The following is a 12,466-nucleotide window of genomic DNA, read 5'->3' as shown; positions in this document are numbered from 1 at the left end:
GGACACTAGGGGCAGGAGCGTGGGATTGCACACTCAGCATGGGAGTTGGTGCAGGCATTATCTCAAGTGTGATGGTGTCAGGGGGAATGTCAGCATGATGGACTTGGACCGACACTGTCCTGGCTGGGTGTGTGAGAGGTGGAGTGGATGGAGCCGCAGCTGCCCCTGCAGCCTCCCTAGCCTGCCTACGCGGGGCAGCAGATGACCTAGCTGCCCCTGATCCACGTGGCCTGATGACACCAACGTTCACCGGCGCACGTGGCCTAGACCGGCTGACCTGGAAGTCAGCCATGGAGTCACCCTGTGCCAGGTCTGGTTCCACAGTGGGCTGGTCCAACAAGGGCTGAGCCTGGATGGTGTCAGCCACGGTAACCTCAACCAGGGGGGGGGAGCATGGGTGTCCCTGACTGCTCCTCCACACATGGGGGGCTAGGGGCACCCTGCAAGTCACGGCCACGTCCCCTACCGGATCCACCACGGCCACCACTTGGGGCTCGGCCACCTTTGCCACCCTTACGGCTTGTTCGCCTCCCAGCCATGGCACTGATGTTATTGTGCGTATGGGAGTTGATGTGAACTATTGTCCTGGGCAATTGGGGGTCAAAGGGCTTGGGTACCAGATGGTAATCGTACCCTAGTGCTCTAGCAAGGCTGTATGTCACCCCTGGGGAAAGATGACGGGTCACGCAACGCACAGGCAGCCCAAAAAAGGGAAGTAAGGTGCACGCAACCCCTCCTAGACCACGTGCGTGGAAAAAAAAACCTGCACTACCCTGTGGCACCCAGGAACACAAGAATGAACGTATGCGTGTCACACGCAGCCTAGAATGACCTCTGAAGGGGTACGCGACACACGGGGCAAGCACAGATGTTAGATACGTGCGCGACTCACTGTCTGCCAGGAACAAAAGCGTGAAAAATATGCGCGTGTGCGCGTTGGCAAAACCCCCGCCAAAAGAAGAATTGTACGCTGTCTGAGGAGACAGGACAACAGTAGTAGGGGAGCTGTTTGAGGAAACAGGCCCAGGGAAAAGAGGAAAAGAGAAAAAACTGTCAGAGGTAACAGGGAGTACGAACTGGAAACACCGTGAAGTAAATCGCGTGTGAACCGACAAGAAGTACAGATTTCACCCACTCGCTCTCCACGAAAAGCACGTACAAGGAAATGGCATCCTACACGTACCTTTTATACACATGTCACAGATGCGCATACGAGATGAGGCCATTTCCGCCAATTACGCGCTTTGACACTCGGACGTGTATCTCTTCATTTTTACACGCGCCATTCTCTACGGCCATGCGCGTGACGTCACAGCTGCGCATGGTGGCCCTTGGGCCAATGAAATGAAACTGCACGTCCGAGTGTCATCGCGTGTAATCGGAGGGAAGTGAGCGTACACGCGATTGGCCTGGGTACGTGTATTTCTGGGGTGCGCAGGAAGTTCCACACGCGATTGGTGGAAATCCATGTGTGCTCTGTCATCACGTGTAATGAGGGAAACACCCGCGCGCCTCACGTCACAGACGCGCTCACGTGCTAAGGGCCTTTGGTCCAATGAAATCGCATATGCTTGCTGACGTGCATACGCGCTAAGGGCCTTTCCTCGATTTACACGCAGACGTGCAGGATTTTCACGTGCCAAATCACTCCGTATCAAGCTGGCCACGCATAAGCACACGGAAGACCACGCTCCTGCCCAAAAGGCCGAATTACTGCCCCCCAGAGCCCCAAGCAGCCTCCCACGAGCCATCTGCTGCTGCCTGCCTACCTGCCTGCCTGCTGCCACCGTGCCCTGCCATTTGGTGCCTGCACATCAGCCATCTGCAGGGGTCCATTTGCTGTGTCCACCCCTGCTGGAACAGAGTACTCCCGACTGGGATACCATAGCTCCACAGCCCAGCCCCAGGACCCAGTTGCCCACCCACTCCTGCCTCTGGGGTTGCCATGTCGGGCACTGCTACATCTGGCACCACTGGCAACCTCCGGCCAGAGAGGCAGAGGGGCACCAGCTTCAGTGCCACCTAAGTTGGTGTCCTGGTGGAGCAAGTCCTGGGGCAGTATGATGCCCTCTTCGGAAGTAAGCGCGCCAACAAGGAAGGACGGACTCGGATCTGGACGGACATCGTGACTGCCATCAACGCGGAGGGGGTGGCAGTCCACGACTACCAACATGTCAAGAAGCGCTGGGATGACTGCAGGTCCAGGACCCTCTTGAAGGCCCGGCGCCTCGTGGAGGGGGGCCGGGGCCGCATGAGTACCATCCAGATGAGGGTCCTGGAATGCGTAGGCCCAGCGCTCCACGGCCAGATCCTTGAGAGGCAGACCCGTCTGGAGTTGAGCGGTAAGTGGCCAAGCATTGCTGTGTGAGACAGGGCATGTCGCAGTGTGCTGGTTGTCTGATACCTGCCTGTATGTGTGACATAGCCCATGTATGCATGTGTGTGTGCAGGGACGTCATGCATGTGAGATCAGTAATGTGTGAACCACACGGTTGGTGCATGTAATCAAATGCAACATGGGTTGCCCTATGCGGAATGGCCACATGAAAGCATGCCAGTCTCTGTTCCTGGACATGGGTGAGGGATGGGTGCTGATGCCATGTACATATATGCTGTCCATGTCTGTGTGTCTGACCAGCGTGTCTGTGACTTGTGAATCCCTGGGATGCATGACACATGTCTGTGGCAATGTTCCGGTTTACTGATGCAGCCTAGTCATCCTTGTATCCACTGTGTCTGTGGTGTACGAGGCCAGATGGATGAAACTAGGGTGAAGTGTGTGCATGTGATAGGCATGGCACATGATGCATGTGGGTTCCAAAACAACAGTGTATGTTTAAAGAATAACTTGGACATGTATGCTAATGTCCATAGCATGCGCCATGCCTGTTAGCGCATGTGTTTTACCTGCACTGAGCCATGTGTTGTGGAGGGACATGATGGAAGTGATCTTTGACAGTGCCACTCATCTGCTGTTGCTTCCTGTCTAGGGGACCATTGTACAGTACCTGATGCTTGTGTTCTATGTCTCCCTCTACACAGCGCCACGTGAAGAAGAGGGCGGAGACGGCTCTGTGGAGCAAAGCGGCGGGAAAGCCCCCACGGCTGCAGCGGAAGGGGTGGGTGAGCCCCCACAGGGGCTTGCAATGGCGGAAGACGGGGTGGAGCCATCCAGGTTGGTAGTTTCCACAGAGGAGGAGGAGGCCGCTACTGAGGCGCACATGGGGCCTGGTGGGGGCATCCCTGCTGGTGCAAGTGTTGCAGTCCAGGGGCAGGGGCAGGAGGCAGCACAGGTCGCCGTGGAGGGGCTTGTGCATGTCACTGTCCCTGACACTGTGACTGCACCACCATGCACCAGCAGGGATGCCCCATCCCAGGCCCGTCCGCAGGTAGGGGGGATGTCCATGTCATCTGACTCCCCTCCACCTGCGTACGAGGGGACCCCTGGCCGTATGGAGAAGGTCCTGATTGGTGTCGCGTTGCGCACAGGTGCAATTCGTGATGAGGTGCGTGCTTCCCGGGAGGAGCATGCACGTCATCACGGAGAGCACCGTGCCGACATGGCCCAGTTGGGAATGGCCATGGTCGGGGGTTTCCTACATGTGTCGGCCAATCTGGCGACCCTCTCCTCCTCTGTGGAGACTATGCACCAGTCGTTCTCCATGCCGTCTTCCGGCCCAGATGCCACCGGGGCCCCCTGTGGACCTGCCTCGACCAATGCAGCCGGCTCGGTGGGGATCCCATTCCTGCCACAGTCGGGAGTCAGAGGTCCAGCAGGGGTGGACACACCAGCAACTGGACCTCAGCAGATGGAGGATGTGACGGCATCATCGGGCAGGGCACGTGCACGACGGCGTCGGTGGATACCATCAGCCTGGATGCCGTCGTGCTGGCACAGGCAGTTGCGTCGGAGGCAGCGGCAGGCTCGACGTGGGAGGCATCATGGCTCAGGGCCATCAACATCAGGGGTGCAGGCATCGGCCGGAGGGCAGGAGAACCCTGGAATAGGAGTGGCTTCCGTGTGGGAGCGGTTGGGCCAGCGAATAGGTGCGGAGCGGCAGCGGGCAGAGGAGGAACGGCTCACAATGGTCAGGGTGGAGAACTCCATGCGGAGGGCGCTGAGGCGGGCTGAGTGCCTCGAGGGTCTTCGCAGGGAGTTGGAGCTGGACACTGCTTTATCCCTGCGAGACCTCGGGGCCAGGGAACATGCCCGCCTCCAAGCCATTGAACAGGAGTTTGATGATGCCCTGGCCCATGACAACATCCAGTGAGCCGTTGGACTAGCCCGTTGCCCATGTAAATAGTTATGTAGTTAGTGTTAGGTTTCCTTTGTTTTTGCTTTTTCTTTGGACCTTTTGGACAATGGGCCACATTTTTATATATAGTTATTTTTTATTAGGTAGTGTTGTTAGATAGGTTTAATTTCTGTTGTTGGGATCATGGACCCTGGCTTGTTCACCTGTACATAGTTATCTGTTGGATTTTCGTTTCTTTTTACCATTTACCCATGGAGCAATGGCTTTCTATTATAATTTCACATTGGATTTTCTTTTCTTTTCTGGACTGTGACTTTGGACACCATTCCTTTGGATTCTGATTTTTGGTTTAGCATTTTTTCATGTACATGCTTCTTTTTACTTTTTTTAAATTCCCATTTCTGTTAGTTTATTTTTGATTCAATTCTTGTTTTCTTTAATACATATTTTTAGATCAAACTTCAATGTATAGTATCATCTCATTGGTTTCATGCATATCATTATACGGGTTTGGAGATTCACTGACACCCATTGGGTGTATGTGAGGGACATGTGTTCGTTTCCAAACTTGCAATTGCAGTTCTATCATGTTATTTCCATTTCTGAGTGGGTGGATGCAATACTCGGGTGGGTGTTTTGCATTTGGAGGCTGACCATGGGGACCGGGGATCTAGATTGTGATGACATGTGGGCTGGGGTACATTAGTTGGACATGAGTGGGGGCCTGCTGGCAGGTGCCCCACGGTGCTGGGGTGTGGGGGTGCAGGGGAACATGAGTTGGACATGAGTGGGGGCCTGTTGGAGGCTGCCCCCGCACTGCTGGGGGGTGGGGGTAATAGTGGACAAGAGTGGGGGCCTGTTGGAGGCTGCCCCTGCACTGCTGGTGGGTGGGGGTAATAGGGGACATGAGTGGGGGCCTGTTGGAGGCTGCACCTGCACTGCTGGTGGGTGGGGGTAATAGTGGACATGAGTGGGGGCCTGTTGGAGGCTGCCCCTGCACTGCCGGGGGGTGGGGGTGGTGGGAGACATGAGTGGGGGCCTGGTGGAGGCTGCCCCTGGTGGCTGGGGGTGGGGGTGGTGGTAGACATGAGTGGGGGCCTGGTGCAATCTGCCCCTGGTGGCTGGGGGGTGGGGGTGGTGGTAGACATGAGTGGGGGCCTGTTGGAGGCTGCCCCTGCACTGCTGGGGGTGGGGATGGTGGGAGACATGAGTGGGGGGCTGGTGGAGGCTGCCCCTGCACTGCTGGGGGGTGGGGGTGGTGGTAGACATGAGTGGGGGCCTGGTGGAGGCTGCCCCTGGTGGCTGGGGGGTGGGGGTGGTGGTAGACATGAGTGGGGGCCTGGTGGAGGCTGCCCCTGCACTGCTGGGGGGTGGGGGTGGTGGGAGACATGAGTGGGGGCCTGGTGGAAGCTGCCCCTGCACTGCTGGGGGTGGGGGTGCAGGGGGACATGAGTGGGGGCCTGGTGGAGGCTGCCCCTGGTGGCTGGGGGGTGGGAGTGCAGGGGGGCATGAGTGGGGGCCAGGTGAAGGCTGCCCCTGCACTGCTGGGGGGTGGGAGACATGAGTGGGGGCCTGGTGGAGGCTGCCCCTGGTGGCTGGGGGGTGGGGGTGGTGGTAGACATGGGTGGGGGCCTGGTGGAGGCTGCCCCTGCACTGCTGGGGGGTGGGGGTGGTGGGAGACATGAGTGGGGGCCTGGTGGAGGCTGCCCCTGCACTGCTGGGGGGTGGGGGTGCAGGGGGACATGAGTGGGGGCCTGGTGGAGGCTGCCCCTGGTGGCTGGGGGGTGGGAGTGCAGGGGGGCATGAGTGGGGGCCAGGTGAAGGCTGCCCCTGCACTGCTGGGGGGTGGGAGACATGAGTGGGGGCCTGGTGGAGGCTGCCCCTGGTGGCTGGGGGGTGGGGGTGGTGGTAGACATGGGTGGGGGCCTGGTGGAGGCTGCCCCTGCACTGCTGGGGGGTGGGGGTGGTGGGAGACATGAGTGGGGGCCTGGTGGAGGCTGCCCCTGGTGGCTGGGGGTGGGGGTGGTGGTAGACATGAGTGGGGGCCTGTTGGAGGCTGCCCCTGGTGGCTGGGGGGTGGGGGTGGTGGGAGACATGAGTGGTGGCCTGTTGGAGGCTGTCCCTGCACTGCTGGTGGGTGGGGGTAATAGGGGACATGAGTGGGGGCCTGTTGGAGGCTGCCCCTGCACTGCTGGGGGATGGGGGTGGTGGGAGACATGAGTGGGGGCCTGGTGGAGGCTGCCCCTCGTGGCTGGGGGGTGGGGGTGGTGGTAGACATGAGTGGGGGCCTGGTGGAATCTGCCCCTGGTGGCTGGGGGGTGGGGGTGGTGGTAGACATGAGTGGGGGCCTGTTGGAGGCTGCCCCTGTACTGCTGGGGGGTGGGGGTGGTGGTCAACATGAGTGGGGGCCTGGTGGAGGCTGCCCCTGCACTGCTGGGGGGTGGGGGTGGTGGGAGACATGAGTGGGGGCCTGTTGGAGGCTGCACCTGCACTGCTGGGGGGTGGGGTAATAGGGGACATGAGTGGGGGCCTGTTGGAGGCTGCCCCTGCACGGCTGGGGGGTGGGGGTAATAGGGGACATGAGTGGGGGCCTGGTGGAGGATGCCCCTGCACTGCTGGGGGGTGGGGGTGGTGGGAGACATGAGTGGGGGCCTGGTGGAGGCTGCCCCTGGTGGCTGGGGGTGGTGGTAGACATGAGTGGGGGCCTGGTGGAGGCTGCCCCTGCACTGCTGGGGGGTGGGGGTGGTGGGAGACATGAGTGGGGGCCTGGTGGAGGCTGCCCCTGCACTGCTGGGGGGGTGGGGGTCCAGGGGGACATGAGTGGGGGCCTGGTGGAGGCTGCCCCTGGTGGCTGGGGGGTGGGGGTGCAGGGGGACATGAGTGGGGGCCTGGTGGAGGCTGCCCCTGGTGGCTGGGGGGTGGGGGTGGTGGTAGACATGGGTGGGGGCCTGGTGGAGGCTGCCCCTGCACTGCTGGGGGGTGGGGTTGGTGGGAGACATGAGTGGGGGCCTGGTGGAGGCTGCCCCTGGTGGCTGGGGTGTGGGGGTGGTGGTAGGCATGAGTGGGGGCCTGTTGGAGGCTGCCCCTGGTGGCTGGGGGGTGGGGTGGTGGGAGACATGAATGGGGGCCTGGTGGAATCTGCTCCTGGTGGCTGGGGGGTGGGGGTGGTGGTAGACATGAGTGGGGGCCTGGTGGAATCTGCCCCTGGTGGCTGGGGGGTGGGGGTGGTGGTAGACATGGGTGGGGGCCTGGTGGAGGCTGCCCCTGCACTGCTGGGGGGTGGGGGTGGTGGGAGACATGAGCGGGGGCCTGTTGGAGGCTGCCCCTGGTGGCTGGGGGTGGTGGTAGACATGAGTGGGGGGCTGGTGGAGGCTGCCCCTGCACTGCTGGGGGGTGGGGGTGGTGGGAGACATGAGTGGGGGCCTGGTGGAGGCTGCCCCTGCACTGCTGGGGGGTGGGGCTGGTGGGAGACATGAGTGGGGGCCTGGTGGAGGCTGCCCCTGCACTGCTGGGGGGTGGGGGTGGTGGGAGACATGAGTGGGGGCCTGATGGTATCTGCCCCTGGTGGCTGGGGGTTGGGGGGGTGGGAGACATGAGTGGGGGCCTGGTGGAGGCTGCCCCTGGTGCCTGGAGGGGTGGGGGTGGTGGTAGACATGAGTGGGGGAATGGTGGAATCTGCCCCTGATGGCTGGTGGGTGGGGGTGGTGGTAGACATGGGTGGGGGCCTGGTGGAGGCTGCCCCTGCACTGCTGGGGGGGGTGGGGGCAATAGGGGACATGAGTGGGGGCCTGTTGGAGGCTGCCCCTGCACTGCTTGGCGGTGGGGGTAATAGGGGACATGAGTGGGGGCCTGTTGGAGGCTGCCCCTGCACTGCTGGTGGGTGGGGGTAATAGGGGACATGAGTGTGGGCCTGTTGGAGGCTGCCCCTGCACTGCTGGGGGGTGGGGGTAATAGGGGACATGAGTGGGGGCCTGTTGGAGGCTGCCCCTGCACTGCTGGGGGGTGGGGGTAATAGGGGACATGAGTGGGTGCCTGGTGGAATCTGCCCCTGGTGGCTGGGGGGTGGGGGTGGTGGTAGACATGGGTGGGGGCCTGGTGGAGGCTGCCCCTGCACTGCTGGGGGGTGGGGGTAATAGGGGACATGAGTGGGGGCCTGTGGGAGGCTGCCCCTGCACTGCTGGGGGGGGGTGGTGGGATACATGAGTGGGGGCCTGTTGGAGGCTGCCCCTGCACTGCTGGTGGGTGGGGGTAATAGGGGACATGAGTGTGGGCCTGTTGGAGGCTGCCCCTGCACTGCTGGTGGGTGGGGGTAATAGGGGACATGAGTGGGGGCCTGTTGGAGGCTGCCCCTGCACTGCTGGGGGGTGGGGGTAATAGGGGACATGAGAGGGGGCCTGGTGGAGGCTGCCCCTGGTGGCTGGGGGGTGGGGGTGGTGGGAGACATGAGTGGGGGCCTGTTGGAGGCTACCCCTGCACTACTGGGGGGTGGGGGTGGTGGGAGACATGAGTGGGGGCCTGGTGGAGGCTGCCCCTGCACTGCTGGGGGGTGGGGGTGGTGGGAGACATGAGTGGGGGCCTTTTGGAGGCTGCTCCTGCACTGTTGGGGGGTGGGGGTAATAGGGGCCATGAGTGGGGGCCTGGTGGAGGCTGCCCCTGCACTGCTGGGGGGTGGGGGTGGTGGGAGACATGAGTGGGGGCCTGGTGGAGGCTGCCCCTGCACTGCTGGGGGGTGGGGGTGGTGGGAGACCTGAGTGGGGGCCTGGTGGAGGCTGCCCCTGCACTGCTGGGGGGTGGGGGTGGTGGGAGGCATGAGTGGGGGCCTGATGGTATCTGCCCCTGGTGGCTGGGGGGTGGGGGTGGTGGGAGACATGCGTGGGGGCATGCTGGAGGGTGCCCCTGGTGGCTGGGGGGTGGGGGTGGTGGTAGACATGAGTGGGGGCCTGGTGGAATCTGCCCTGGTGGCTGGGGGGTGGGGGTGGTGGGAGATATGTGTGGGGGCCTGGTGGAGGCTGCCCCTGCACTGCTGGGGGGTGGGGGTAATAGGGGACATGAGTGGGGGCCTGTTGGAGGCTGCCCCTGCACTGCTGGGGGGTGGGGGTAATAGGGGTCATGAGTGGGGGCCTGTTGGAGGCTGCCCCTGCACTGCTGGTGGGTGGGGGTAATAGGGGACACGAGTGGGGGCCTGTTGGAGGCTGCCCCTGCACTGCTGGGGGGTGGGGGTGGTGGGAGACATGAGTGGGGGCCTGGTGGAGGCTGCCCCTGGTGGCTGGGGGTGGGTGTGGTGGTAGACATGAGTGGGGGCCTGGTGGAGGCTGCCCCTGCACTGCTGGGGGTGGGGGTGGTGGGAGACATGAGTGGGGGCCTGGTGGAGGCTGCCCCTGCACTGCTGGGGGGTGGGGGTGGTGGGAGACATGAGTGGGGGCCTGTTGGAGGCTGCCCCTGCACTGCTTGGGGGTGGGGGTAATAGGGGACATGAGTGGGGGCCTGTTGGAGGCTGCCCCTGCACTGCTGGGGGGTGGGGGTAATAGGGGACATGAGTGGGGGCCTGGTGGAGGCTGCCCCTGCACTACTGGGGGTGGGGGTGGTGGGAGACATGAGTGGGGCCTGGTGGAGGCTGCCCCTGGTGGCCGGGGGTGGGGGTGGTGGTAGACATGAGTGGGGGCCTGGTGGAGGCTGCCCCTGCACTGCTGGGGGCTGGGGGTGGTGGGAGACATGAGTGGGGGCCTGGTGGAGGCTGCCCCTGCACTGCTGGGGGGTGGGGGTGGTGGGAGACATGAGTGGGGGCCTGTTGGAGGCTGCCCCTGCACTGCTGGGGGGTGGGGGTGGTGGGAGACATGAGTGGGAGCCTGGTGGAGGCTGCCTCTGGTGGCTGGGGGGTGGGGGTGGTGGTAGACATGAGTAGGGGCCTGTTGGAGGCTGCCCCTGGTGGCTGGGGGGTGTGGGTGGTGGGAGACATGAGTGGGGGCCTGGTGGAATCTGCCCCTGGTGGCTGGGGGGTGGGGGTGGTGGTGGACATGAGTGGGGGCCTGGTGGAATCTGCCCCTGGTGGCTGGGGGGTGGGGGTGGTGATAGACATGGGTGGGGGCCTGTTGGAGGCTGCCCCTGCACTGCTGGGGGGTGGGGGTAATAGGGGACATGAGTGGGGGCCTGTTGGAGGCTGCCCCTTCACTGCTGGGGGGTGGGGGTGTTGGGAGACATGAGTGGGGGCCTTTTGGAGGCTGCCCCTGCACTGCTGGGGGGTGGGGGTAATAGGGGACATGAGTGGGGGCCTGTTGGAGGCTGCCCCTGCACTGCTGGGGGGTGGGGGTAATAGGGGACATGAGTGGGGGCCTGTTGGAGGCTGCCCCTGCACTGCTGGTGGGTGGGGGTAATAGGGGACACGAGTGGGGGCCTGTTGGAGGCTGCCCCTGCACTGCTGGGGGGTGGGGGTGGTGGGAGACATGAGTGGGGGCCTGGTGGAGGCTGCCCCTGGTGGCTGGGGGGTGGGTGTGGTGGTAGACATGAGTGGGGGCCTGGTGGAGGCTGCCCCTGCACTGCTGGGGGGTGGGGGTGGTGGGAGACATGAGTGGGGGCCTGGTGGAGGCTGCCCCTGCACTGCTGGGGGGTGGGGGTGGTGGGAGACATGAGTGGGGGCCTGTTGGAGGCTGCCCCTGCACTGCTTGGGGGTGGGGGTAATAGGGGACATGAGTGGGGGCCTGTTGGAGGCTGCCCATGCACTGCTGGGGGGTGGGGGTAATAGGGGACATGAGTGGGGGCCTGGTGGAGGCTGCCCCTGCACTACTGGGGGTGGGGGTGGTGAGAGACATGAGTGGGGCCTGGTGGAGGCTGCCCCTGGTGGCCGGGGGTGGGGGTGGTGGTAGACATGAGTGGGGGCCTGGTGGAGGCTGCCCCTGCACTGCTGGGGGCTGGGGGTGGTGGGAGACATGAGTGGGGGCCTGGTGGAGGCTGCCCCTGCACTGCTGGGGGGTGGGGGTGGTGGGAGACATGAGTGGGGGCCTGTTGGAGGCTGCCCCTGCACTGCTGGGGGGTGGGGGTGGTGGGAGACATGAGTGGGAGCCTGGTGGAGGCTGCCTCTGGTGGCTGGGGGGTGGGGGTGGTGGTAGACATGAGTAGGGGCCTGTTGGAGGCTGCCCCTGGTGGCTGGGGGGTGTGGGTGGTGGGAGACATGAGTGGGGGCCTGGTGGAATCTGCCCCTGGTGGCTGGGGGGTGGGGGTGGTGGTGGACATGAGTGGGGGCCTGGTGGAATCTGCCCCTGGTGGCTGGGGGGTGGGGGTGGTGATAGACATGGGTGGGGGCCTGTTGGAGGCTGCCCCTGCACTGCTGGGGGGTGGGGGTAATAGGGGACATGAGTGGGGGCCTGTTGGAGGCTGCCCCTTCACTGCTGGGGGGTGGGGGTGTTGGGAGACATGAGTGGGGGCCTTTTGGAGGCTGCCCCTGCACTGCTGGGGGGTGGGGGTGGTGGGAGACATGAGTGGGGGCCTGGTGGAGGCTGCCCCTGGTGGCTGGGGGGTGGGGGTGGTGGTGGACATGGGTGGGGGCCTGGGATGGCTGCCCCTGCACTGCTGGGGGGTGGGGGTGGTGGGAGACATGCATTGTTGATCAGTAGTGCAAGGTGACATGTGGGTTGGCTGGGGGGCATGCCCATGGTGGATGGGCTGCGTGTCAGACATGAGCAGGGGTGCAGGGTAGTCTCCCGTGGTGTGGGCTGCCTGCAGGGGCCGTGGAGGTTGTAGAGCGAACACCTGGGAGGACCCACACGGCCAATTCACGTGTAGTACTCCCCAGAACCCCTGAAATACACGTACCCTGCTGAAATCGCGTGTGGAACTTCCCGCGCACCCCTGAAATACACGTACCCTGCTCGCACGGGGACAATCGCGTGTGGAACTTCCCGCGCACCCCTGAAATACACGTACCCTGCTCGCACGGGGCCAATCGCGTGTGGAACTTCCCTCGCTCCCCTGAAATACACGTACCCTGCTGTAATCGCGTGTGGAACTTCCCGCGCACCCCTGGAATACACGTACCCTGCTCGCACGGGGCCAATCGCGTGTGGAAATTCACGCGCACCCATGAAATACACTTGCCCTGCTAAAATCGCGTGTGGAACTTCCCGCGCACCCCTGGAATACACGTACCCTGCTCTCACGAGGCCAATCGCGTGTGGAACTTCCCGCGCACCCCTGAAATACACATACCCCGCTGAAAT

Source organism: Ambystoma mexicanum, chromosome 7q (assembly GCF_040938575.1).
Source record: "Ambystoma mexicanum isolate Mex_15411 chromosome 7q, UKY_AmexF1_1, whole genome shotgun sequence".
NCBI classification, from domain to species: Eukaryota; Metazoa; Chordata; class Amphibia; order Caudata; family Ambystomatidae; genus Ambystoma; species Ambystoma mexicanum.
This window is presented reverse-complemented; position numbering follows the sequence as displayed.